This window comes from Aquila chrysaetos, chromosome 6 (genome assembly GCF_900496995.4).
Source record: "Aquila chrysaetos chrysaetos chromosome 6, bAquChr1.4, whole genome shotgun sequence".
NCBI lineage: Eukaryota > Metazoa > Chordata > Aves > Accipitriformes > Accipitridae > Aquila > Aquila chrysaetos.
In genome coordinates, this window is record NC_044009.1 from 24156767 (window position 1) to 24180371 (window position 23605).

The 23605-nt window shown below is 45.2% G+C and overlaps 1 protein-coding gene across 1 annotated transcript in view; it reads left to right on the forward strand.

Moving 5' to 3' along the window:
- The window catches only part of KLF7 (Kruppel like factor 7), a 65487-nt gene that overhangs the window by 6403 nt on the left and 35479 nt on the right, over nucleotides 1-23605 (forward strand). The window lies entirely within an intron of this gene.

A 23605-nucleotide genomic window follows, 5' to 3' on the forward strand; every position in this document is an offset into this window, starting at 1 on the left:
GGTATTGTAATTGGTGGCGGTTTTCCTTTTTGATGGTAAACCTGAATTCTGGAGAGTTAATAAAGGTGTTTTCAAGAATGGTGCTGAGTCCCTCTTACTATCCCTTCTGTTTCCCTGGACTCTCAAGTGCCTCCTGGCCATGCCCTTATGTATTCGTTACAATGCCCCCACCACTTCCAAACTCCCAGCAACACTCAGGAGCTGGGAGTGCCATTTTTGTGGTGTCTTTCAGGCTCAAGTAGCAGGAGTCACCCACCTAAATTGCTGAATTATCTTCTCCCCATGGGTCTTCTTTGTACTATGGGTGCTTCTACCTTGGTCCAGATGAATCTGGATTCACTTGAACTGCAGGGTTCAGCTGATTCTGCAGCAAACAAACAAAACAAACCTGCCAGGGAAAGAGCCTCTCCTCCTCCCAAATTTTCCTGGGTAGAGAACAGGTTTGGAATCCAGATGTTACACAGGTATATTCCTCAGCTTGGTGCTGTTGTATTTGAGACTGTCCCAGTCTTCTTCCATTGGCTTCAGTCTTGATAGGCACTACACGTGTTTTGAGTGTCTGAGTTTGGCACTCTCTTGGCTGTGTCTCCTTCCCAGCATTGCCACTTTGAGTTAAAAAATCTTGTGCCTGGTTCCCAAGACACTGAGATTGTCCTTAAAGTCACAGACTTGTCACTTTTTAATTTGATGTTCTTTTTACTTTCCTTGCTTCTGAGCCACTGGAGATTTGTTTTATTGTCTTTTATTCTCAAAAATAAGAAAACCAGGGGTTTCCAACACTTACTTGATGCCAGCAGCATTAAGAAAATGCCACTATTGTGGCACTTTGAGAGCTGGCAGTAGAGAGATAGGTGTGTACATCAGAAAAAGCTTGTGTTTCGCTGCATTCACCAGGCTGTATTTGCCATCCCTGCTCTGGCAGCAGCTGGTGAGGAAGGCTGCCTGGCTGTTCAGGTTGTTGGGCTGCCTGTGAGAGCAGGGTTCACGTCTCATTTCCCTTCTTAGAAGAAATCGTTTCGGCCTTTATGGCCAAAGGTAGTTAGACATCTTGGATTTAATCCGGACACCAAACCTTTGCTTCTCAGTTCTTCAGTTTCAAAATGAGTTGGCAGCTCTTCCGTTCTCATAGGGCTGCTGCGAAGATTCATATTGGGGGTTTGCGGTGCTCAGGCACAGCGGCTGGGGCAGGAGAGGGTTGCGCTAGGCTATGGGGAGATGGGCAGCCAGCCTCTCTGAAGCTGCTGGCCCAAATCCTGCCACGCCAGCAGGCTGGTGCTGAAAGTGCAGGACAGCTCCTGTGCAGGGAGCCCTTGGCAGGGTGCGGTACCGCCTCTCTGAAAAAATGAAAATAAGAATCCAAAAGGTAAGCTTAAATCCCCCTTCCCACAGGTTTGTGTCATCTTTGAGACAACCTGGGCACAGCACTAATTTGGCCCCTTCTCTAGGTTTTTAAAAGGTGTTGGAGTTGGGTGTAGGAAGGTTGGGCAGGAAGACATGGGATTTTTTTGTTTAAAACGTTTAATATATCAGCTCTGATATATTAAGCTGCTCTGATGCTCTTAATCCTTTATAAGCAGGTACCCATCCTCTCCCTGTTCTTCCATGTGAAGGATCATTTCCAATCCAGAGCATTTCCACGCAGTGCAACTGTGTATTCATTACATGTGTTATTATTTGGAGAACTATTAAGATGCATGTGGTATACTTTACAACGTACACTAAAGAGTCTGAGTAATTTACGCACAGACTGCGTATTAATGTTTGCTGAAGGTCCAGCAGGCACGCTTATTTAAGTGTCATAATGGTTTTGAACATGGTGCTTATAGACCATGTCTCACATGTCCTAATCCTCTTGGTTATTTCTTGGCATTGTGGACCCAAGTGCAAAGCTGGGGTTTAAATCATATGTGGGCGTCAACAGCTCCTGCTCTGCAAGGGATAGAGAAGTAGGCAGTGACACAGGTGAGCTTGGGAGACAGTGTAATTGATGGGGAAGGATGCGAAGGAGAAGGACGCTGGCTTGTGAGAAGCTCTTCTGAGACATTCCAATTAGTGTTCTGATTTACAAATCCTGCCCTTAAACCTGCAGCCTCCCAAGGTCAGTTTTAAAGGCACGCTGGCATAAGGTTGATGTTTGACCATGATGGACCTTTGTAAACCAACATGTTCTGACTGAAACTGCAATCAATGGAAGTATCTCCATCTGTATAATTAAAAAAGCCCTGGAAGCAGGGTTTGCATTTTTTTGGACAGGATCGTCTTGCCCACCTGCTGCCTTTGCAGCTCTTGCACTGCAGCATTCTTCCCGTGCAACTGAAGTGAAGTGACTGGAAATCAAAGTGAAAATGACTGTTTGTTCGGATTGTGGAGTGAGGAAAAATGCATGCGGCATCACAAGTAAATTAGATTTTAAAAATGCTTTCACTACTAATAGGCTACTATGCTGTTAGGCATTTGGTTTTAATCCTGACTTTCGAGAGGGCAAAGTTCACTTTCAAGCATAAGGACAGTTCTTGAGTTTGTAAACATTTGCAATTTCTGCTGACTTGTCCTCACTCCAGCCCAGGAGGGGAATCAGTACTGAACTGAATTGCTTTGTGCTGGTGGGGGTGAAGTGGGGGACTGCCTTTAATCACCTGCCTTTATTCTCCACCAGGGGCGGATGGAAAACAGAGGTTCCAGCTAGCAAAGACCATGGTGAAAAATGTTCAGTGGGTGGAATAGTAGAAGGGGCGAGAGGTGCTCCTGTCTGTTTGCTTTTTACACCCAAAATGGACATTGGCCACATCACAGCACTTAGGTGTGATGTTAGAGGCCCGGATTTGAGTCACTGCTTTGCTTGATTCAGGTCTGCCCTTCCAGATTACATCTTAGATGTGTGAAATTTCAGTGGATGATGTGGTGGCTCCCAAACCAATATATTCCAATAAAACACTTTAGACTGGGCAAAAATGTAAATTTTTTTGAGAATGTTTGGTAGAAATGTTTCAACCAGTTCTACTTTCTAGAAGTTTTCCTGAGGGCCTGGCCCTGTTTTTCATGTGAGAGACTTGTTTTGGCTAACATCTTTGGCTTTGTTGACAATTTTAGCCTTCCATTTCAGGGCTTGCGCCGCTAAAACTGGATTCATTTTCCCCAGTTACTAGCAATTTGGCTAGTAAAAGGTATCCAGACTCTCTGCATCCTGTGACTCTCTTGCATCTTTTGAGAACTGCCGCCACAATCCTGCGTGGTGCTGTAAGCAATGTCTGCATACTTCTGGTCTCTAACCTGGGGGCCTGCTCTCCCTCCCTCTGGGCGCGGGTCTGGCAAGGCATGTTGATGCACAAGATGCACAAGAGCGGTGCAATCACATGTTTTCTTCGGCTCCTCGGAGCTGCTGGTCACTCCTCTCTCCTCTGCTCAGCTGCTGCTGGCGAGGTGCTGTGCCGGTTTGTTGGCGAGGAGTCAGTGTACTCACCCTCCCTTGGCACCTCTGGTTTACCCCTGGGTCTGAGGTGCACCACACCCCAGGGTGCAGGGTGAGGTGAGCGGCTCAGGCGCTTTGTTCTTTTCCTGTGGCTGCACAGTGGTTTGAAGGGTGCCAGCCCTGCAGAGCCTGCTGCCTGCTTCCAGCTGGTGAAAAGTACTAAATAATCCTGGTTTGGGGTTTAGTTTTTTCTTTTCTTTCTTTTGGCTTCCCCTGTCAGCCTGGAAAATTTATGCTGCTCCGAAGAAAACATTCCACTCATCTGCAAGCTACTACAGCTGCCGTGTGAGTAATAAAGTATGGAAAGGAGGAAGGGAGAGGGGAGAAGAAAGATGGGAGCTGGTGTTTCATATGGAAAGCATCACGCCAGAAGTGGCTTTGTTTCCAACACGTGGACAGTGGAGAGGCTGCATTTGCTGCTTAATGGAAAATCGGTGCCAGTGAAAAGAAACCTCCCTCATTAGTGACTAGATCAGAGGGGGGTGAACTTCAGTGTCTCTTGCATTTTTTTAAATGTGTCCGCATTTTAAAATAATAAGGGAGAAGCAAAGGGCACTGGACTGACTTGAGAATACAGCCGGTTTGGGCAAAATAGCTCTTTTCTGTCTCCATCTGGCGCTGCTGTCCCAGTTCACTCTGGTGGTGTCACAGCCCTCCCTTGGCTGTTCATAAGCTGTGCCAGCACCTCAGAGGGGTTGTGAACATCTGAAGGTTGCTGTACATCAGGTTCTTAGCAAGGTGTGTGTTTCTTATGTTTGTTTTTGGTTTCTGATCTTTTGGGATAGTGTAAAGTCATGTTTGTAGGCTTTTCTGCACAATCGAGGAAACCAGGAGCTTGGTTTTGGTGCTGAGAAAGGTGGTTCTGATGTAACAAGAAGTCTCTGAGAGTTGGGGCTTTAAGAAACGTGTGAAAGAGCAGTGGGGGTTGCAGTCAAATAGTGAGAGTAAGGGATGTTTGTTTGATTAGAACAGAGGAAGGAAGCACTTACAGTTTCGGAGGTCTTCAGTATCTTGGAAGAAGAGGCAGACAGCTGTAAGTGTTGACATGACACAGTGAAAGAGCTTGTAAGGTGCTTCTCTTGCAGGTTTGAGAATTTCAGGGTAAGTGGATGTCACCTGGGGTAGTTTCCTACTGTTTACTGCAGGAAAACAGCATAGACTTCTCTTATCAGCATATCCCTTAGCTCTCCTGTGTTTTTAAAGTGAAAAGAAAGATTGTTGTATACAATGTTTGAAAACGGAAGGCCTGGTTTAGTCTGAGATTTTTTTCCTACAGGGAATGAGTCTTACGGTGTTTGATTGTACAGTTAAGGTCAGGAGGAGCTTTGCTGTTTCTTCCATTGATTACAGGATGAAACCTTCTAGACACAAGCTGAATTCTCTGTCTCCAGTGCTTCCCTGGATAAAGATGTTTGCTTGAATCAGTGCCTCAGGAGCTAGGGTGATTTGGGGTTTAAAGAAGGTAATGTGGGGGCCTTGCTCTGCTTGGTTCGCTTACCTCCAGGACAGCCTGGTCCCATGGCACCACGCTGTACTTCTGAGTTGGCTGCAAAGCTCATGCTCTCTCTTCAGGCAGCCCTGATTTTCTGCTCACTCAAGACAGTTTTGTTTTCCGAGAGTACTCCTTTATTAATCTTTCTTGGATGCTGGCAAATAAATGTCAGGGTACCCAGTTTAAATGCTCTTTACTGAGTGTGCCTAGCTCGTCTTGGGCTTTCTGAGCTTTGGTGATTTGTTTAAAAGATGAATAAGCCCCAGTTGTTTGAGGGAGAACAGAAGAATGCCTGTGCAGAGTTACTTTCTGGTGTGGACTTGGTAAACGGGTGACTTCCCAGCATAGTTTCTCAGTGTTGAGAAGAATACCAGTAGGTGCACAGAGCCCTACAAAGGCTGCCTTGGGATTTCTTTTTCTGACTTGAGAAACTCATGTTACATTTCTTTGAAGAACACATTTGAGGGAGAGCAAGGGAAGCAAGGTGTGGGTGGTTTCTTATTCCCAAATACCTCCAGTGCATGTGACACTTAGAAAATGCTGAATACTCATATTCCAAGTCTTGAATGCCTGTCGAGCTGGACACTGAGTGAATGCCCTAGGTTGAAGACTCCTCTTCACTGGGACTGTCTCACACAGATTATCTTCATGCAGTAAGAGCTGTACCAGCTGCAAAGCCTTGTAATTCAGTTGGTGTTTTGTTTGAGCAAGCTGCATCTCTGGTCAGATGTTGTTGCACTGTGGTATACGATGGGAATTTCTGTCTCCTTTCCATTTCCTTATGTTTAAGTGGAAAAGGTCAAGGAAACCTTTACATTCTGTTCTGAATGCTTTTTCTCTTTGTAAATGGGAAGAGTAGTACCCACATCATGTTGGGGATTTCACGTCAGTCAGTGAGTCAGATCCTGGGCCAGTGCAAACTGATGCAGATCTGCCAAAGTCACAGTGCCAATACGCGGATTTACACTGGCCCAGTGTCCACGAAGTCACTTGACACCTTGCAGGAGAATGGTCTATACAAATCCCAGGTCTTGTCAGGATGTGGAATAAATATCAGGATGTGGGCAGAAAACAGCACACCCATTTTAATGATTTGATTAAAACAATATTGCTGTTCTATGGCTCTCATAAATGTATTTCCACTGGTGTTGGGGGGAGGAGATATTCTCAAGTGCCATAATGAGAGAGTACGTTTTTTAAAATGTTGCACAATAGGCCACTAAGTTGTGCTCCAGCTATATTGGCTTATTTCTGTTTTATAGTGAGCTTGGCCTTAGGCATCCTATAAATACCATTTCTCCCCCTACCTTCAGCTAATAAATGATGGAAACTGTACCGGAAAGAAATTTTCTTTCCATCAAAGAGTGGGAGGTCCTGAGCAGCCCTCTATAAAACAAAGGATGCAGCATGATTTGTTTTCTTTGTTTTTTCAAATGAAGAAAATATGGGGATGGGAGGGAATGAGAAGATGTTTCTAAGTGCTAAACGTGCTCTCCCCAACCTGCAAGGTAGGATGATGTCTGGTGTGGGCATTGCTTCCCCCAGGACAGTAATACCCATCTGTGAAATGGAAGACAGATGGGAGAGGTTTCTGAACAGTCTCAGTGCATGGGAAGAAGGAAGGATCCCATTCTGATTTACCCTCGGGCTTTCATATCCAGCAGTGGAAACCAACCTGAAAGTGGGTGTAAATGAGCGTCTAAAGGAGCCCTTTGTGTAATTCAATGGGCTGTGTCATCCAGGGTCGGACTAAATTATCAGAATGGCCCTTTTTGACCTTAAAATCCGCTTCTGTAAGTCAGTCCTCTTTGAGACCTTTTTGCTCTGTTTTAATGATGTCAGAAAGCTGTAGTGTAAATGTGAATCATGAAGGGTGCCTGCTTGTGCACATATGGGTGGCTAGACATGTTTCATTTCGAGAATCCATCACACGCGTACTGTGTATCAGGTTGGAAATGTGTCTCAGAGGAGAGACCAGGTTTGTGGAGGTGGGGGCTTCCTTCTACACTGACTAGAATCAAAAGTGAGTCCATGTCATGACATGGCATGGCATGGCATGGCATGGCTCAGAGATGGTGTAGGACCACATTCTGACTGCAGCTTGGCCTCTAAAGTTAGAGAAGGGTCAGGGAAGACCTTGTGTTCAGCAAGGGGGTCTTACTGGCTAATTTTGAAGGCAAATGAGGTTCAGGAGCAGGGTGCACATGATGAAAAGGCATTTTTGGTCACTGCCTTCATCCAGCAACAATAAACCATGCAGTATAAGCAGATCTGGTCCAGAAACAAATACACTCGGAAATTAGCACTGTTAGATCATTAAATTCTTCTGCCCAGGTGCCATTTCTTATTGTATGCTTCGGTGGTGCTTTCCAGTCTCCTTTGAAATCCACCTAGCGCGAGGCCCTGCTTTCCTTGGAAGCATGTGCTAAAACCTAGTTTAGGGGAGGAATATCTAACAGGCTGTTCTCTCTCTTCCTGAGTCTAATTTCTTCCCCTCCCATATTCTCTCTCTTCTCCATGCGCAAGTCCATTGCTTTGTTTGGGTTCACCCTGTTCATAGCTGCATGGTCTGTGACGCTTTTCCCCATCTTTATCTATATTAACTCTTTCAAGGATTGCTATCTAAATGTGAAATGAGACCCCTGTTCATTGACTGGAGATTATAACACTGACTGTGGAACAGACATGATAAATAGTAATAAACGTGCACGTCCCTTTCAATTTTGTCATACTTTCCATCTGTCTGTTCCTTCCAGTTTTCCTGTATATCAGATGCTAAGAATGTGTCCTCGAAGCTATATTGGTCTTCTCTGTGTCTTATCTATTCTTGGTCTCTTTTCAGCCTTACAGGATCTCTGCTTTGTATTGAGTGTGCATGTTGTGTTGCTGTTTCTTCCATAAATGCATTAATTTGTCTTTTTCCAAATTCAGTCTCAAGGATTTATTTCCTGCCCCTGCGTGGTTTTCTTTACATACTGCCTCTCTCTGCTGGCATCACAAAAAAATTTAGCATTTCCTCCTTAAGCTCTTTTCCCTGCTTTTCTTCACAATGAAAGCTTTTTATCAGTTTCCTTAGTTTTCTGATTTGTTTTTATTAAGCATGTTTTTATAGTGAGGGCTGCGATCCATCGGAGTAAACGGAAACAAAAAATTGAGGCCAAATTTTTGTTTGTTTGCTTAACGAAACAGATCAGACTTTAAATGGGATGAAGTCAAATCAGTGCTGATGACTTGTCTTGATGGTAGCTGCTTCTAAGTGCTGACTATTGACAGCGAGTCATGGAAGATCTCAGCCTTCTGAAAAGCCTAAAACCACAAATACAACTGTGGGGTTGAAAATCACATGGTGGTATTAGTATCAGGAAGAGCAGGGTTGCTGTGAGTTGCTGCTCTTTGTTCAGCAAACAGTATCTATATGCTGGTTAGTTAGTTGAAGACCACTGTTTTTGTGGCTGATGGATGTGAGGTGGGTGTTTAACCTGGATCATGGTCAAAGGGTAAAGGCCCCTCGAATTTCGGTGCCCACCCAGCACACCGCTGCCCTTTTCTTCAGCAAAGGGAGGCGTTCCAACACGGGCAGGGAGCAGGCCCGCCCGAAACACTGCGGGGTCAGTGGTGGGGTCCCACCACCGTCCCTCTGAAAGGTCCCCCCTCTTGCTACCACCCACTGGGGTGGGTGGCTTCAGTGGCCTTGAGCAGGGTGGCTCCAAGCCTCCCTGGCCCCGCCGCCTTAAAGGAGGATTTTCCAAAGCCGCTCGCGTAAGGCAAAGGAGCCTGCCTGAGCCGGGGAGGGGGGAGCGTTAGCTGCTCTGGACTGCAAGGCGCTCTTCGGTTCGCTTGGCGGGTCACCCCGGGCTCTGGACCTTCCTGCTGTGTTTGTCCACTGTGCTGCTTTTAACCGTCTCCACTCCTTTGAGTCAGCTTGGGCTGCTCGCACGGTGAAGAAATATTTTCCTGGTGTTTCAGAACATGCGTGATTCCCTCTCCTTCCTGTGGAGGAGGAAAGCTGCTCGCCCCATACAGGGTCTGCCGGGGTTATAACAGAACAGTGGGGCCTTGCCAAACAGCAATGAGGTGTACAGCTGGCTGTGGGCAGTGGGGCTCTGCTGGTTTTTGCTTGGTTCTGCTGCTGTGAAAACTTCTCACAGGAACTGTCATCTTTCTCCCCTTTATTCAGCAAGCTCTTAAGCTGTGGGTATCCGTGAGGGGTTTTTGGGTGGAACGTGGGGACTGTAAAGAAACAGGTCCTAAACCATGTGCTGTTGCTAATGATCCTGCAGACCAGCATGTAAAAAGCCAAATGTTTTAATAGAAATTAAGGAGAGAAAACAAAGAAAAGACCTGCTACAATGAAGCACCACGTGGCGCCATCCTTACGACTTGATGGTGTGATTGCACTGGTCTACATCCTGGGTGTATTCTTCCATCTAATGTCTTCCTGGAACAGCTGAAAACAGAGGGGTATGCAGAAAATCCACTGTCCATCCAGATGTTAATCAGTACAAATGCTGAAGTTCAGAAATAAAATATGAATGAGAAAATTGTGGGAAAGCAGTACTCTCTGTGCCTACCTTTATTTCAGTACCAGGGACTGTGCTTGTCAAATTTGTGCAGTCTGGAGCAGAAAAAATCCTCAGTAGTACCCCGATAAGTCAGAGGACCTGACACCTACAGTCTTGAAAGCAAAACTTGCAGCTTGCCTTTTTGAAGCTCAAATTTTCCAAGAGCAATGACAGAGCAGTTTCAGCAGAGAAAAATACATACCCTTTCATTCAAGACCCAGAGGTTTAGAGCATTCAGATATCTGTCTGATTTGATGGTTGGGCTTTGAACAGACAAGATGCTTCACAGCCATTGCCCTTAGAGAGCAGGAGGCTGTTGCATGCCCATTTTACAGGCTGGGAAACTGGGACACCCAAGCGCTCAGTTGTTGGAGAGAGGAATTCGAGAGCAGAGCTTGAAAACGATACCAGCTCCCTGATCTCCATTTTAATTAAATTCTTTCTGCAATTGTCTTCCCTGCCAGTTTAACTGGTGGAATGTGGTCTAGCGGAGGAATTTTTGGCTGCAAACTTGACAGGAATATTTTTCTGGGCCAGATCCTTGCTTAGTGTAAATTAAGATGACACCACTAGCTACGATTACTGTGCTAGCAATTTACTCCTCCCTCTGAGAATCTGGCCCTGGTTTGCAGACAGTGGGCAGTGTCATATAATTTGTTCTTTTTAATTTTAGTCTGTCTAGACACTTTTGCAGCACCCCTTTCTGGGAGGACTTTGTGCCAGAAGCTCTGGAGCAGCACCACAGTTCTCTGGTGAGAAACGCTTAGCAGACACAGCATGAAGGTGGCCTGGTGTGCTCAATCTCAGCATTTCACCTCCCTGGTGCAGGGTTTGGCTTTGATAGTCTCAGTGATTTTTGGTGGAGAGGTGGCAGAGGGGATACATGGCAAGATTTCTTCCCTGTGGAGGGGAAGTGAGTCTGTCATTTTCCCTGTTTTTGACGATGTGTTGTCCCAGCCGAGTGCTGGAGAAAGACAGCTGCTGCCGATGCAGCGTTTCTGTGGTAGTTTTTCTTTCCAGCAATGGATGACACACCTCTCTTTGTGGGTAAGAAGGTCTTTCTCCTGGTTTTGAAGGCCATTTGCTGGCCTTGTGTTTATTATTGCAGTCAGTCCTTCCTCCCATGCTGTCAGTATTTACCACTCAGCCTTTAGCTTCTCTGCTATGTTTTCTCCCACGCTGAGTCACCTGGTATAGGGGTGTACCTCTCCAGCCACCTTCAGACTTGTCACGAGGCACACACAGGACCTAGTTTTTACAAAATCCTCAGATTTGCTGGCCGTGGTTAAGCAGGTGATTAGCTAGGACTGTTTTTCTTCCCCTTCTATTCTCTTGCCAATTCCCGAGTTACTCACCAGGATTGTCTGTAACTGTGTTTGTTGAGCCAAACACAGAAAGGCCATGACTCTGGCTGGGGCTCAGGAGCGGCAGCGATGTATACCCTTTTACCACCGTTACTTCTGCTTGAATCCAAATGCACTTAACTGAACCCCTAATCCTCATAATCATTTTACAAAATTTGCTAATCATAAAGTCCTACCTTCTGTTGTTAACCACCTACATTTATGTGTCTGTACCCAGTCCCCAGAAGGAAAGGTCTTCATGGCTGCAGAAAAAAGCCTGAAGACAGAGGTACTAAAGTCATTAAAAACAAAATTTCTTTTTGAGAAAACTATAAAGCACACACTATTTCTGGGATTCCACCTGAGCTTGATCAATACGAATGAAGCAGAGGTCTCCCAAAAAAGCAGCTTGCATGGAAATGAGTAAGAGATTCTTTGTGCAATCTTAATGATTTTGAGAGAGACGTTTCCCCTGTGAATTGCTGTAGGAGTTTGCACCCCTTCCCCCACGCTCAGCAGAGGCAAGAACATACGACTATCCTCATGTAAGGTAGTGCAGTGTTAATAGTGCTGCTGTATTGATCAAACTGGGCTGCTTTGTCACCAGGGACAGCTGGCAGGATTTATTCTGACTCCGAAGGCTGTGCCTCCTAAAGTGCGTTTTCCAGTCCTTTCACTAGGCGAAGGGTGTGTTGTGCTTTTTGTCTTAGCCTGCAGGAGCTACACTTTCAAAAGATAGTATGGTGTCCCACTATCCGCTGCCTCTATCATTTCTGCTCTCAGGGCTCCCACCTCACTCCCACTCAGAGCTGGATGGGTCTCAAGATCTTGTTGCAGCAAGATCCAGTTGTTTGCCCTTGGAGAGCACCTGGAGGAGCAGCCGCTGGCTGCTGGAATGTGGATAAACACAGGGTGATGGGAACAGGAGAGGCTTCCTCTTTGCTTAGAAAGTGAGCAAAACATCAGTAAGAAAGCAGCGTAGAAGGAAAAACATGTGCAGGGTGGTTTTGTTCCCCCCCTGGCTGATACTCATGACCTTGTTAAAAAGATCAGTCTGCTTCAGAGACTGCACGTGGTCATTTTTAAGTGTAGGGAGAAACCGAATGTGGCTTTTATTTTTCCCTCTGATAAATTGCCAGTTGCAGGTTTTACTTACAGAACACTCTGAGTAGTCTGAGAAGAACACGATCACCTTGATATTATATTTATGAGTAAAAATGGTATGAGGCAAAAAAAGCTCTTAGCTCACATGTAAAGAAGACTTCTAATGCAGTTTTTGCTTCCAGGAATGCACCATTACTCATGGCAGGGAAGGGACACATTAGCAGGCTTGACAGACAGGAGGGCTGAAATGCCTAGGGGCACTCAGGGGCTCGCAGGGGCAATTTGACATCATGCTTCTTTGACAGGTGTCGTGAGCTTGGTGCTGGGTAGTGATGGGACATCTGCAGAGCAGGGAATAGTTAGAGACATTTGAAATGGAGAAAACTCCCTGAACCTTGCTCTGGTGATGGTGGGAGCACCTCTGGAGCACTCTGAGAAGAGCCCACATGCTCAGAAGTACTGCGATGTATTCTGCAGGGGCTCAGGGTGGCAACCAAGTCACAAGTCATGCCTGGAAAATTGTCCCCTGAATGTGTAGGCTGCCAGTAAGTGCCAGCTATAGCTAAAGAACCGCAGTTTGAGTGCATTTCTCTCCCTTTCTGAGTCCCAGTTCCAGGACTGCTGGGTCTGAAGCAGATCCCTCCAGCAGCCCCGGCCACCACAAGGCATTTTGGCTCTTGCTTCAGCTCTGATATCATGCAACTGCTTGGGAAGCACAACTGCTTGGGAAGTGCAACTGCTTGGGAAGCGGAGCCGGCTGGAGGCGAAGCAGCAAAGTGCTCCCAGGAATGTTCCCTGTGAAGCAGAGACTCAGCCTGTGGTCTCTCACGCGGCTCCTCCTCTCCCAGCATAAAGGTTACCTTTGTATGTTTATAACCAAAATAAAATTGCAGCTCCTGAAAACTATAATTTGTACTTGGGGGAACATAATGTTTGTGTTTAGCTATTGCAGGGATTGTACCAAGGCACAGTGACAGAGGTCTGAAGTGTTTGGGATGACGATAGCTGGCAACAGACTCCGCCTTTGGGGGCTACTAAAAACAGATTTAGTTAAGCAGTATCGATGATGAACAAAATGCCAGGGAGGACTGGTTGTACCGTGAGGAAGAGGACTCCTGTCCTGCAGTGGGAGAGGCTGTCCTTCCTCAGTTCCCGCTCTTCCCCTTCCCACAAACCAAGCCAAGAGAGCCTGGCTGTGGTATTCCAAGCCGTGACACTGGAGACTTCCATCCCATCTCAGAAAGACAATAGAGGGAAGGAGTGGTATACAGCCAACCCACAAAGGCAGGCTTATCTCGGGAGATGCTATATAGGCTTAAATAGAGTGGAAAAGGGAAATGGGGGAAAATAGGACACTTAAGGTAAACTACATTTTTTAAAAGTTTGAGTTGGAAATATGCCAGATAACATGTCCACCGTTGGGATTATAGTGACTACAATATGTTTCCTCTTTTCCTTGTTGGTAAGTGGGTTTTGTTTGTTTCCTTTCTGGAGAGTGGTGAGGGAGAGGAGGAGACGTGAGGGAGGAGAGTTCCCTGCAGTGCATGTTTGGTAGCGAGCTGGAGCTGTCTGTGGCAGTTTAATGGGTAAGGCTGTGGTGCCGTGAACGTGACATCTTCTAATTCCCGACATCATCATTTGGGCCTTTTTGTCTCAGGGAAAGACGCAGTGTTGAGTTTCATTTGGTTTGCTCAAAGAGGATACTTAGGGATGGGGCTGGAAAGCTGAAGGCCTCAGACAGCCTCTCAGCAGCATGGGTGCAGGCAGAAGGGATGCTAAAAGCCTTGCCAGCAGAGAGATGCCTTCATCCGGTATCATCTCTGCAAGGTGGTGCCGAGTGCTGTGTTCGGTTATGTACCCGGAATGAATTTGGGAACCCTCCCCATTAATTTTTGGGGGAAAGGTGCCAACATAAACTTGAGGCAGGGTCTGGTGATTTTGCACAGTATTCTCCAATACATTTCCAGGGATATTTTGCCAGGAGAAACAGAAGTTTTAAGAGAGAGCATGAAAAGGGTGAAAAGGGACAGTGTCTTGCCTTGACCGTGAGACTCCTACACAAGTAAAGAGTGTTGCTGAGGAGATGCAGTGTGAAGAAACAAGGGAAGGAGAACATGCTTGTAGGGGAAGAGAGGCTGAAAAGAAGAGCCTTTCTGAGGTCCTAGAGTCAGGCAGGTTTCTGAGCAGAGCTCAAACAGGTCCCGTCCCATCCTCCACCTCCTTCAGGAAAAGTAGAGTTTCTCCTGGCCTCTGCTTCTCCTGATGCTTCGTCACAGCGCCCGGGCTGTGCTTTTCACCAGCCTGCTTAGTGTAACAAAGTACCACCCTTTGGGCCTTTCTGCATTGTAGTCTCTGCAGACTTGGGAGTCCGCAGGTACCCATTCAGGGCACTTCGATGAAGGCATGTCATGATGGCTTATCATATAGTTAGCTCCTCTAACAAAAGACAGTCTTGTGCACAGAAACGTCTTGAATTAACCATGGTGGCTGCTTGGATGCTGGGAAGTCATCATATCTTCCAGGAACACCAAGACATTGCATTCCTTCTAGGCTATTTTCTGGCTGCTTTGCTATTAATAACTTTGTCCTGAAATAGCACTTTCATATTGCAGCATATTAAAATCCATAACAACTGGGTGGGTGTCTACAGTCAACAGACTGAAGAAAGTGAGCCAGCACGAGAGCTGTGGTTGTGTAAATTGGCTCATAGAGGTGTGCTGACTCTGAGCAGTTGGTGATCTGACCTGCTGAGCTTTCTCAAGTCGATAAATGGCAGGACTCTTAATGGGATCTCCTGTCTTCCTGTGCCATACTGCAGCTGGTAGCTGTTCAGCCTGCTGGAAACCACACTAACGCGAGGCTGGTCTCGTGATCCTTTCATGAAGAGTGAGCAGTGCCGTGTCCAGTTCTGACAGTGCACCTTGAGTTGCTAATGATATCCACAAAAGGCCCTGCCAGATCTCCTTTTTGTTTGATCTAATGCATTTTGGGGATACAGGTCTCCTCAGATGCCTGTGGTTAGCTGCTTGGGTTGCTGCTGAGCAGCTGGGCTGATACTGGCAGGCACTTTACCAATGTGCTCTAGCAAATTGCTTTTAAAGACGACCATGCTGCTTTTATCAGGGTGCGTAGCAGCCCAAGTGCACTGCCTGGGAGATTTGAGGCTGATCAAAATCCCGTGTGGCTAGAGTTTTGGAACAACTGCCTTGGCAGAGCAGTGTAGGAAAGAAAAGCAATGGAAAACACCCTTGGCTGTAAGGGAGCATCCTTTGGAGGGCATCTGGCTTTTGTGTGAGAGGCAAGTTTACCTGCAGTGGGACATTCAAGTGCGAAGGCTGTTGTTTCTGTGCATAGATGATGAAACCTCTGGCCTAGGAGTGGCAGAAACCAGTTTGTGAATATCTCCATATAGACTGCTCAAATTTTAAAAAAAAAAAAAAAGAGAGAGAGAAAAGAAACAAATCCAAGTATCAGGATGTCTGAAGTGGTGTTGTTTTTAAATTCTTCCCATTTTTCCATTTTGGTCACATTGTTGCTAATAAAGTAGACGAGATTTGTAATATAAAATAACCATCTCCAGCCGTCAAAGAACATGTCAAATTCTGCTTCATGTAAGCCACAGAGTTAAATGGCGCTAATCAGCAGCAGAATTTCATGGAGTTTGAGTGTTGGCAATGTCCTCAGCTGATGTAAACAGGAACCATGAAATCAGGGCTGCTCTGTGCTGATTTACCCCAGCTGAGAATCCGGCTGTGCTTCCCATCGCTTTGTTTCCAGTCTGAGGTTTTTTTCTCGATGCAACGGTGAAACTCAAGCCTGTTGTCTTCTCTTTTCCTTGCCCAGACTGGCATATTTATCACAGTAGCACATGCATCTTCTTGCTCTTGTAAGATAACAAATTGCCCAAATGATTAAAAAAAAAAAATCAAAGAAAAAAGCAGCAAATGGCTTTTTGCAAATGTGCTTGGACAGTTGCTGTGCTCACGTTAAAGTTTAAACTTCAGCCAAAGAGCCCACTGCTCCTTGCATGGCTGGAGGCAGGCTTTGGTCCTATATGTTTATTATCGTTTAGAAATGATATAAATGCTCTTTTATTCTTTTTTTGTTCTGTCCTTATTCTACAACGCATTCCCCTCCTTCCTCCTGCTTCCTGTTTCCCAGACAGGTCCCCACCTCTTCCTCCCCACAGTCAAAAATAATACAAAAGGGAACATACAAAAGGCTTTTTGAGCCATGAGATGTGATAATGAATGGGCATCATGTACAGGGTAGATACAGTAGTCCCAGCGCAGAAATGTTGATCACGCAAAGTCAAGATGAGGAATTGCATGTTTTTGGCTTAGGAATTCAGTGTTATGCATCCTCTTGTTTAATATGTTTTTAGGTCAGAGCAGAAGAGATGACTCACAACCCAGGACTCTTATGAAATGTACCATATATTGAGTGTATTGATCACATCTCTTCTCCAGGTTTGATTTAATAATCTAATTGTGAAGAATTGTGCTTACGAATACGCTGTTGCCTGAGAGTGTGCAAACACAACTGGTGTATACATTTGTGTCAGCTGCTGAGGAGGAAATGTTAAGCTCTCTCTGGATGTTAATGAAACATCTCTAAAGAGTACATTTTTTCATTCATGATCCTATCCAGAGTAATTACAAGGAATCCAATTCTGCTGTGTAACCCCACTGCAATACTTTGTAAGGATGAATCTTAATTGAGGATCGAGACCTAAAATATTGCTCTGCTTTGTACATTCCACAGCCGTCAGCATTTGCTCTTGCATATCCATTTCCTGTGAGAAGTTTACCACACTCTGGGGCATGCTTTGAACCTGATCCTTTGATTTCGGTGGGAGCTAGGACTGGCAATTCAAGGAGCTAATTGTGCCTTTTCGCTGTGTATAATGCTAAACTAAAGCTGCTTCCAAACCAGGCGGCAACAGGTTAAATGCACACTTGATGAAGTTTGGAGAAAAGTTTGCAGTGAGGGCCACTAGCCAGCTCACTCAAAGCCATCCAAGGTTGTTATATAAATAAATGATCTCTTCAGAAAGATTTTGAAACACACATTACGTATGTACCGTTTCTCGAATGGTCATTGTATGGCTACTTGCTGTCTGGACTGCATGGCAGCGTGCAGGGCATGTGCTGGTGTACAAGCACACATGGGTTTTATCATGTTTTTATACTAGCACAATGGGCTGCCTGCACTTTTGAATTCTTGATTTGGCTATCCTTAATCCTTTGCTGACATTGATGCTATTTTTTGTTGTTGTGACCGGCTGCAGATATTTTTTCTATCTTTATTAAACAGTCAAAAAAACCAAAAGCCCTCCAAAGCCCTGGTTCAGTGTTTGCAGATTTCTTTCATCCTTTTTTTTTATCTAGATGCCTATCAAATTCAGCCACGCTTAGCTGCAGTCCTTTGTTCAATATCTCACAACCAGTGCACTGAAATTCTCTATGCTTAGAGCCCAAATACCACAGATTTTTAGTGAACAAATTTGGGTTGTCCATTTAAAAGAGTATTCATTAGATAAGATATATTTCATTATCACTAAGTTTGGGAACAAATCTTGATTTTGACTCCTTGGTTAGGGTTATGGGTTCAGACTTTTTTTCTGTTTGAGACATTTGTTTTACCACCCATTTCTGCTGGTGAAAATTGCTAATTTATGGCAAAATTGGGTTTGATCCTTTGAGCTTTAGAGGCTGATCAAAGTCTTTGATAACCCTTGTTACATCATGCCCCAGAGCAACAGGAAAATGGCTTGTGTTTAAATGAAGGTAGTGATTCTGTCCGTTAAGTAAATCTGCAGAACTTTTTACATTAAAATGTATCTTCACTGAATTCAGTTGTGGCTTCTGATTTCAGCATCTTTTATGCTCTGAAAAAAAATGCTGTGGAGAACATCCAGAAAGAAAGCCATCTGTGTTGTGGTAGGAGAGTGTTCATTGAGAGTGCTGTTGTGCATGAGTAACAGTGAATGGCTGGTTTGGCTAAATACATTTCCTTAAAGGTTCATTCTTTGGGCAGAGACCAAGGGGGAAAATGGGCACAGGCCATTATTATATTGAAGAAATTTGCAAACAGAGGCTTGAGTCCTGCATAGTGTAGTCAAGAGTTAATAGACTTGTCCATTGCAGACTCTGGTGGCTGGTGAGACCCATTCTGCCAGTGTTAGAGAGGACTAGCCTGACAGCTCAGGCATATGGTGAAGTTACCACAGGAAAACGAGTCTTTGCGTATCAGATGATCTTTGCTGACTACGTGTGTGTCTGCTTTTTGCTCTTGGCAAAAGCCTGTTTGTTGAGCATACAGTTAACTTGATTTGCTTCATATATACAAGGGATTAAGAACATGCATGCAGGTATTTACAACGAGTTAGCTGTCATTAAGTATCTTATTGTTGTACCTGAGAAGTGGTTTTAGCTGTCTTTTTTTTCAATGAACTATATAACACGTAGGCGAGATGTGCTGGCACATGACTAGGAGTTTTGTCTTAAATCTTTTGCAATAGAAATGATTTGCTATCGCCTGAAACTTTTTCTTACTATTCATTCATTTCAGACTGCGGTTTTCCCAATTTCCCAAGTGTATTTTGCAAAACTACTTATTTTAATACTAAAATTCTGTTTATTTTATGCTGTCCCAAATGTTAAGCTTCTGATGTGCTGCAGCTTTTTGACAACTAGCAACTGCCCAGTAGAGGTTGCCAAGAGGAAAAGCTGGAGGTTTTGGCAGCTGGGTGGGAACAGATGACAATCTTGGAATAGATGGGCAAGAGTATTGGGTTTTGTTGTTGTTCAGGAAGTAATGAAGGCTTTTGGCAGTGGGAAGAAGATGCATCTTTCAAACCTTGTTTTAGGGTTAAGGACAAAAAGAGCATGGTATTTCAGGAAAAGCAGGTGAGTTTTGAATCTCTTATTCCTCTTAACTTCAGGGCTGCCCCACAACATCCAGTTCGGTATCTGTCTCTGGCATCAGCAATGCAAGTGCCACCATAGCTCAAAGCTTTTACTGTTCTGCTGAAGAATTAAATACTGACACTCAGCACGGGACCTGGTGCTGCTGTTTGCTCTGAGCTTGAGTGAACTGCAGTGACACTGACCTTAGAATTATTGTTTTGGGTTGCTTTCAGGTTGAGGATGCTTTCTCTTCCTTTGCAGCTTTGAGACTGCCACAATTATTTAAAGTTAGAGTTGAGGCCCCTTTTTTGCATGCCAATGGAAAGCAATGGCGTCATGATGGAGGTTGGAATTTGACCTTCACTATTACATGTATAATTCTGCATTGCTCATATAAATTATGCTGCAAAGAGAATCCTTTCAAGTATTGTAAACAGAGCTGGTAGATCAGACCTGCTTGTCAACCACATTCGACATTTTCATTCTCTGTCACAGCCTGATCTAAGTATCCAACTTCTTAATTAGGTTTTGGATAACTTCCAAGATCGGTGCTTGATGTCCAATTATATCTGCAGTAAAATGGCACTTAGAAGTAACTAGCACTTCCAGATAAGGACTTCCCATGATCTGCTAGAAAAATTCAAAATCAAGATGTTATAAAATACTTCAGCATCAATAAAACAGAGGAACCCAGTGAACGTGTTGATAAGGTGTCTTCCCTGACTTTCTGTCCTCAAATCATTATAAGTGTTTGGGCTTTGTTTTAGCCTTGGCAGAACTTTACTGTTGCCACATTGTCTTGTCTTTAGCTATGCAAAACGGCCAGGGATTTGAGTGCTGTAAAGACTTCACAGCATAGGCAGGTGCTTCTGAAGTGACCTGTGATTTTTCAAGAGCCTGTATGTATGGGTCAAATTCTGATACACAACATGGCTGCCAATTGAGACCAGTTCTCGCAATTCATTGGAGCAAGTTTAGATTTATACCCTGGGAACTGAGAGTTCATTTGGGGTCATCAGTTGGAATTACGTTTTCCAGAGCTGCCTGGACCTGAACCCAGATGCCAAACTTGTGTCCCTGCAGAGGCTCCTGGCCTATGGGAACGTCTTTCCCCCATCATTCTCTAAAGAGGAGACAGAGACATTGGGTACCTACACTGCTTTGAGACTTGGCACATTGATGATGGTGGTGGTCCCAGCTTTAGCCTTCCTGCTGGTTGCTCTCTGGGGGAGAGTGATGAAGTCAAACATCAGCATCATGAGTGGTGACTCCAGCTCCTTCATACCTAGATTTTGAGTGTCCTGGGTTGCACTTTAACCTGGACAGCTGACAAGCACCCTAAAATTTAGGCTGTCTCAGCCAAACTGAGTATCTGCAAGTCTGGGAGGGATTGCGAAGTCTGGGGTTTGTCTTGTTGTTGTTGCAGTTAGTAGCAAAACTGTCTTGATTTCTGCTGGCTGCAGAATCAGGTGAGTGTTAAACTCTGCTGAAAATCATACACATGTATCACATCTCTGCTCTCAGAAGCACACGCTGGGTTGCTCTTGCATTGTATTTCATAGTGGTGAACATACTCAATGTGTTTGGTAAATAATCTTTACTTTCAGTAGATGAGCTTTAGGTGAGCTCCAGAGGTAAGAATACAGGTAGATTAGAGGTCATACCTTTCTGAATTGACAGACGTACTAACACTGAATTTCCCTGGATCAATGCTGCTGCAAGCTCTGAAGGGACTAACGAGGTAGGTCCTTACCAGGCATAGGACAGCACTATAGTCGCTGTCTTGTACTGTCTGAAGGATCTGGTGCCGCATGTGGAAGTGTCATGGTGTGCAGTTTACATGTGTTCTGCTGCTGTATGTGCCCCAGAGGACTGAGATGATAGTACAATGTAGGGAGCGAAGAGATGTTATGAGTTACTGGTGCATGGGCAGGAAACACACAGTGTTTCTTACAGGTGATGGACATGTGCCTCTGTTTGGAAAATGAGCCTTTTTGCAGTTGTATCCAGAATTGAAAAATCAGACTGAGGCCTTGTTGGGATTGTCCACATGCCAGACTACCATCCTTTTCTGGCTGGCTTTCTGCAAGTACATGGGGTCTTGCAAAGTCACGTCCTATTATTTGTCAGCCATGAATCATCATTTCTTTTAACTGGCTAAATTGAGGAGCAATGTGCAAGGAGAATGACGCTTGTTAATCAGGGCAGATGGGTTAAAGTAGTGGGTCACTTTTTATCCCTAGCTTGCGAAATTGGCTTGACAGCAAACAGCGATCTTATGGATCTTCTTGTGTTCCTGAAGGGAGCCATCTTCCTCTCCCCATTGCAATTTTTGAAGTCTTTATTGCTGTAAATCCTACAGGCACTGGGTAAGAAAGTTTAATACCCACCAAGTTGCCTGCAATGTAGCAACCAAAGGATAGTCAGACTTAATGTCACATGTGACATGTACTACATCCATTACACAAAGCTCCCCCTCTCTTGCATGAGTGGTTAAGGAGAAGCTGGACATCCAACAGAACTATGACAAGAGCAGCTTGCTCCTGTCTTAGGTATCCTTGGACCATTTTCCTACCAGGCTGGTAGTGGAAGTAGGAGATCTACAGGGGTTCCCCATCATCTGAATCCAGCAGTTTGGGTTTGTATCTCTGTGGATAGTGGTCAATATCCTGCTGGTCCCGCAAGTTTTTGATGCGCTCCCAACTTCATGGGAATGGAGACCAAAAACTCTCCTGCCCCTCCTGACCGTCCACTGGGCTGGAGCAGAGACCTTGGTGGTCTCAGCCTGACTGGTTTCTCCAGGTCAGAGCTCGAGACAAGGAGGTGGGCTTAGCTGGCCTAAAAATTGCCTTGCCGGGGCAGGAGTGAAGAAAGCAGGCTGGTTTCAAAACCCTGCCTTACCACTCCCTGGGTGATTTGGGCCCGGAGGAGGGAAGGTCGGGTAAGGTACTTGGCAGAAGCTGGGAAGTGCATATGGGGAAAGACACTTTGTTTCTGCCGGCAATTGCCTGCTCTGGCAAATGCAGCAGCAGGTAAGGCGCTGGTGGGGGGTGAAGGAAGGGCTGTGGCTGTAACCCCTCGCCAGGCTTTGTCTGCCATGCAGATTAGGTGGAGGGCTTTTCTGGCTCAGCGTTGCTAGGCTCTTCCCCTCTATTGACTTGGTGGAGAGGCTCAGGGGGGGTGGGAGGGAGGGACTGCATTATATTGTTTCTTTGAGTTGTTTTTTTCCCCACTCTATGGGGAGATGGGCTTGATCCACTGGTTTTGGATTTCAGAGGCAGAAGGCAAGACATGACCAGCTGGTGTCTTGAAATGGCACAGGTGCAATGGCTGCGGGAGGGGGGAGCCAGGAATAATTACAGGTTTCTGAAGCATCAGGCTTTGCCTGAAAAGGGCTCATCGAGAAACTGCTCTTTATGGAAAATTAATGGTGAAGCTGGAAAAAACTGTCAGGCCCACTATTGTTGCCTTGGGGTAGTGATGTCTTAAAGGAGCAGCACCTCCTGCTTGCCTCCCCTCCACGGGCAGCCCGGAGCCGGCACACAGCTTTCTGATCCCACAGCAATTGAAATGTCATGTCACTGTCATCAGATTTAATGGCCTTGAGTCCCTGTCTCTTTTTTTTTTTTTTTTTTTTCTCTTTCTCTTTCCCTTTCCACCCCTAATTTGTGATCATGCTTGCTCTTTCCCTTGGAAGCCTTTTATTTATTAGGCCCCTAAACCTGTTTCTCCCCACTGGATGAAGGCTAAGTGGGCCAAGAAGCCCAAATTACATGACATGGGGAATTCAAAAGCATCACCTCTCCTGGTGGTGGGGGTTATTCCTGAAACACTGTGGGGCATGTTGGAAAGCTGCTTCCAAAACCTGTTAGGATTCATCCAGGGAGAGACCAGATCCCCAGCTAAAGTCGTTCCTCACGGTCCTAGAAATGCACTTTAAAAAGAAAACGGAAAGGTTGCTTAAGGCACGTACTAGCTGATAAGCGTCCCGCCTCCAGGCCTGTGTGCAGACACATCATACATACAGTGTTATGCCTCTAAAAATAACCTACATGCTAAAGTGTAGCACGTCACACTTGCATATATTGCCGTTCTATTGCTTTTTGTCCAAGTCCATCTCTACAGCTCAGGTCTATAATCGGCTGTTATTTTAAAAAGAAGCAACACATAACTGTCTGGCAGATTCTGTTGTGAACTCTGAAAGTCATCCCACCATACTGTATCTGCAACCAGCAGTGCTGCTTCCTAGGTACATTGAAAGTAATAATCTTGAGTTACCTGGCAGCTCCTAGAGAGCTGTGAGTGAGGCCTCTTTACACTCCTGTTGATGGGACCTTTGTAGCCAGAAGGCAGGAGTCTCTGTCTCTCCTCTGGTCATATGAAGCTTTTGTTTCTTGATCAGATGCTGGACTGTCCAGGTTGAGACATAGTTGGGTTGCCAGCTCCCATAGGCTGAAAATTTTTGCCTAAAATCCCTTTCTTAATATCTCTAGAAGTGTTCTCTGATGAATAGTTTTTAGAGGTTTCCAAAAAGTGTTAGTTAGAATGTCTCTTTCTCCAAGTCCTGTAAAATCGCAGTGGTGGTATTAAACCCGCTAGCCTTCCAGGCAGCGAGAAATGAAAAATAGCACTAATAAACTCCATTAAAAGCTTCTGAAACTACAGCAAACGGTTTTCTATAAACAATAAAAGTTTATAATGTTGGTTATGGAGAACACTGGGCA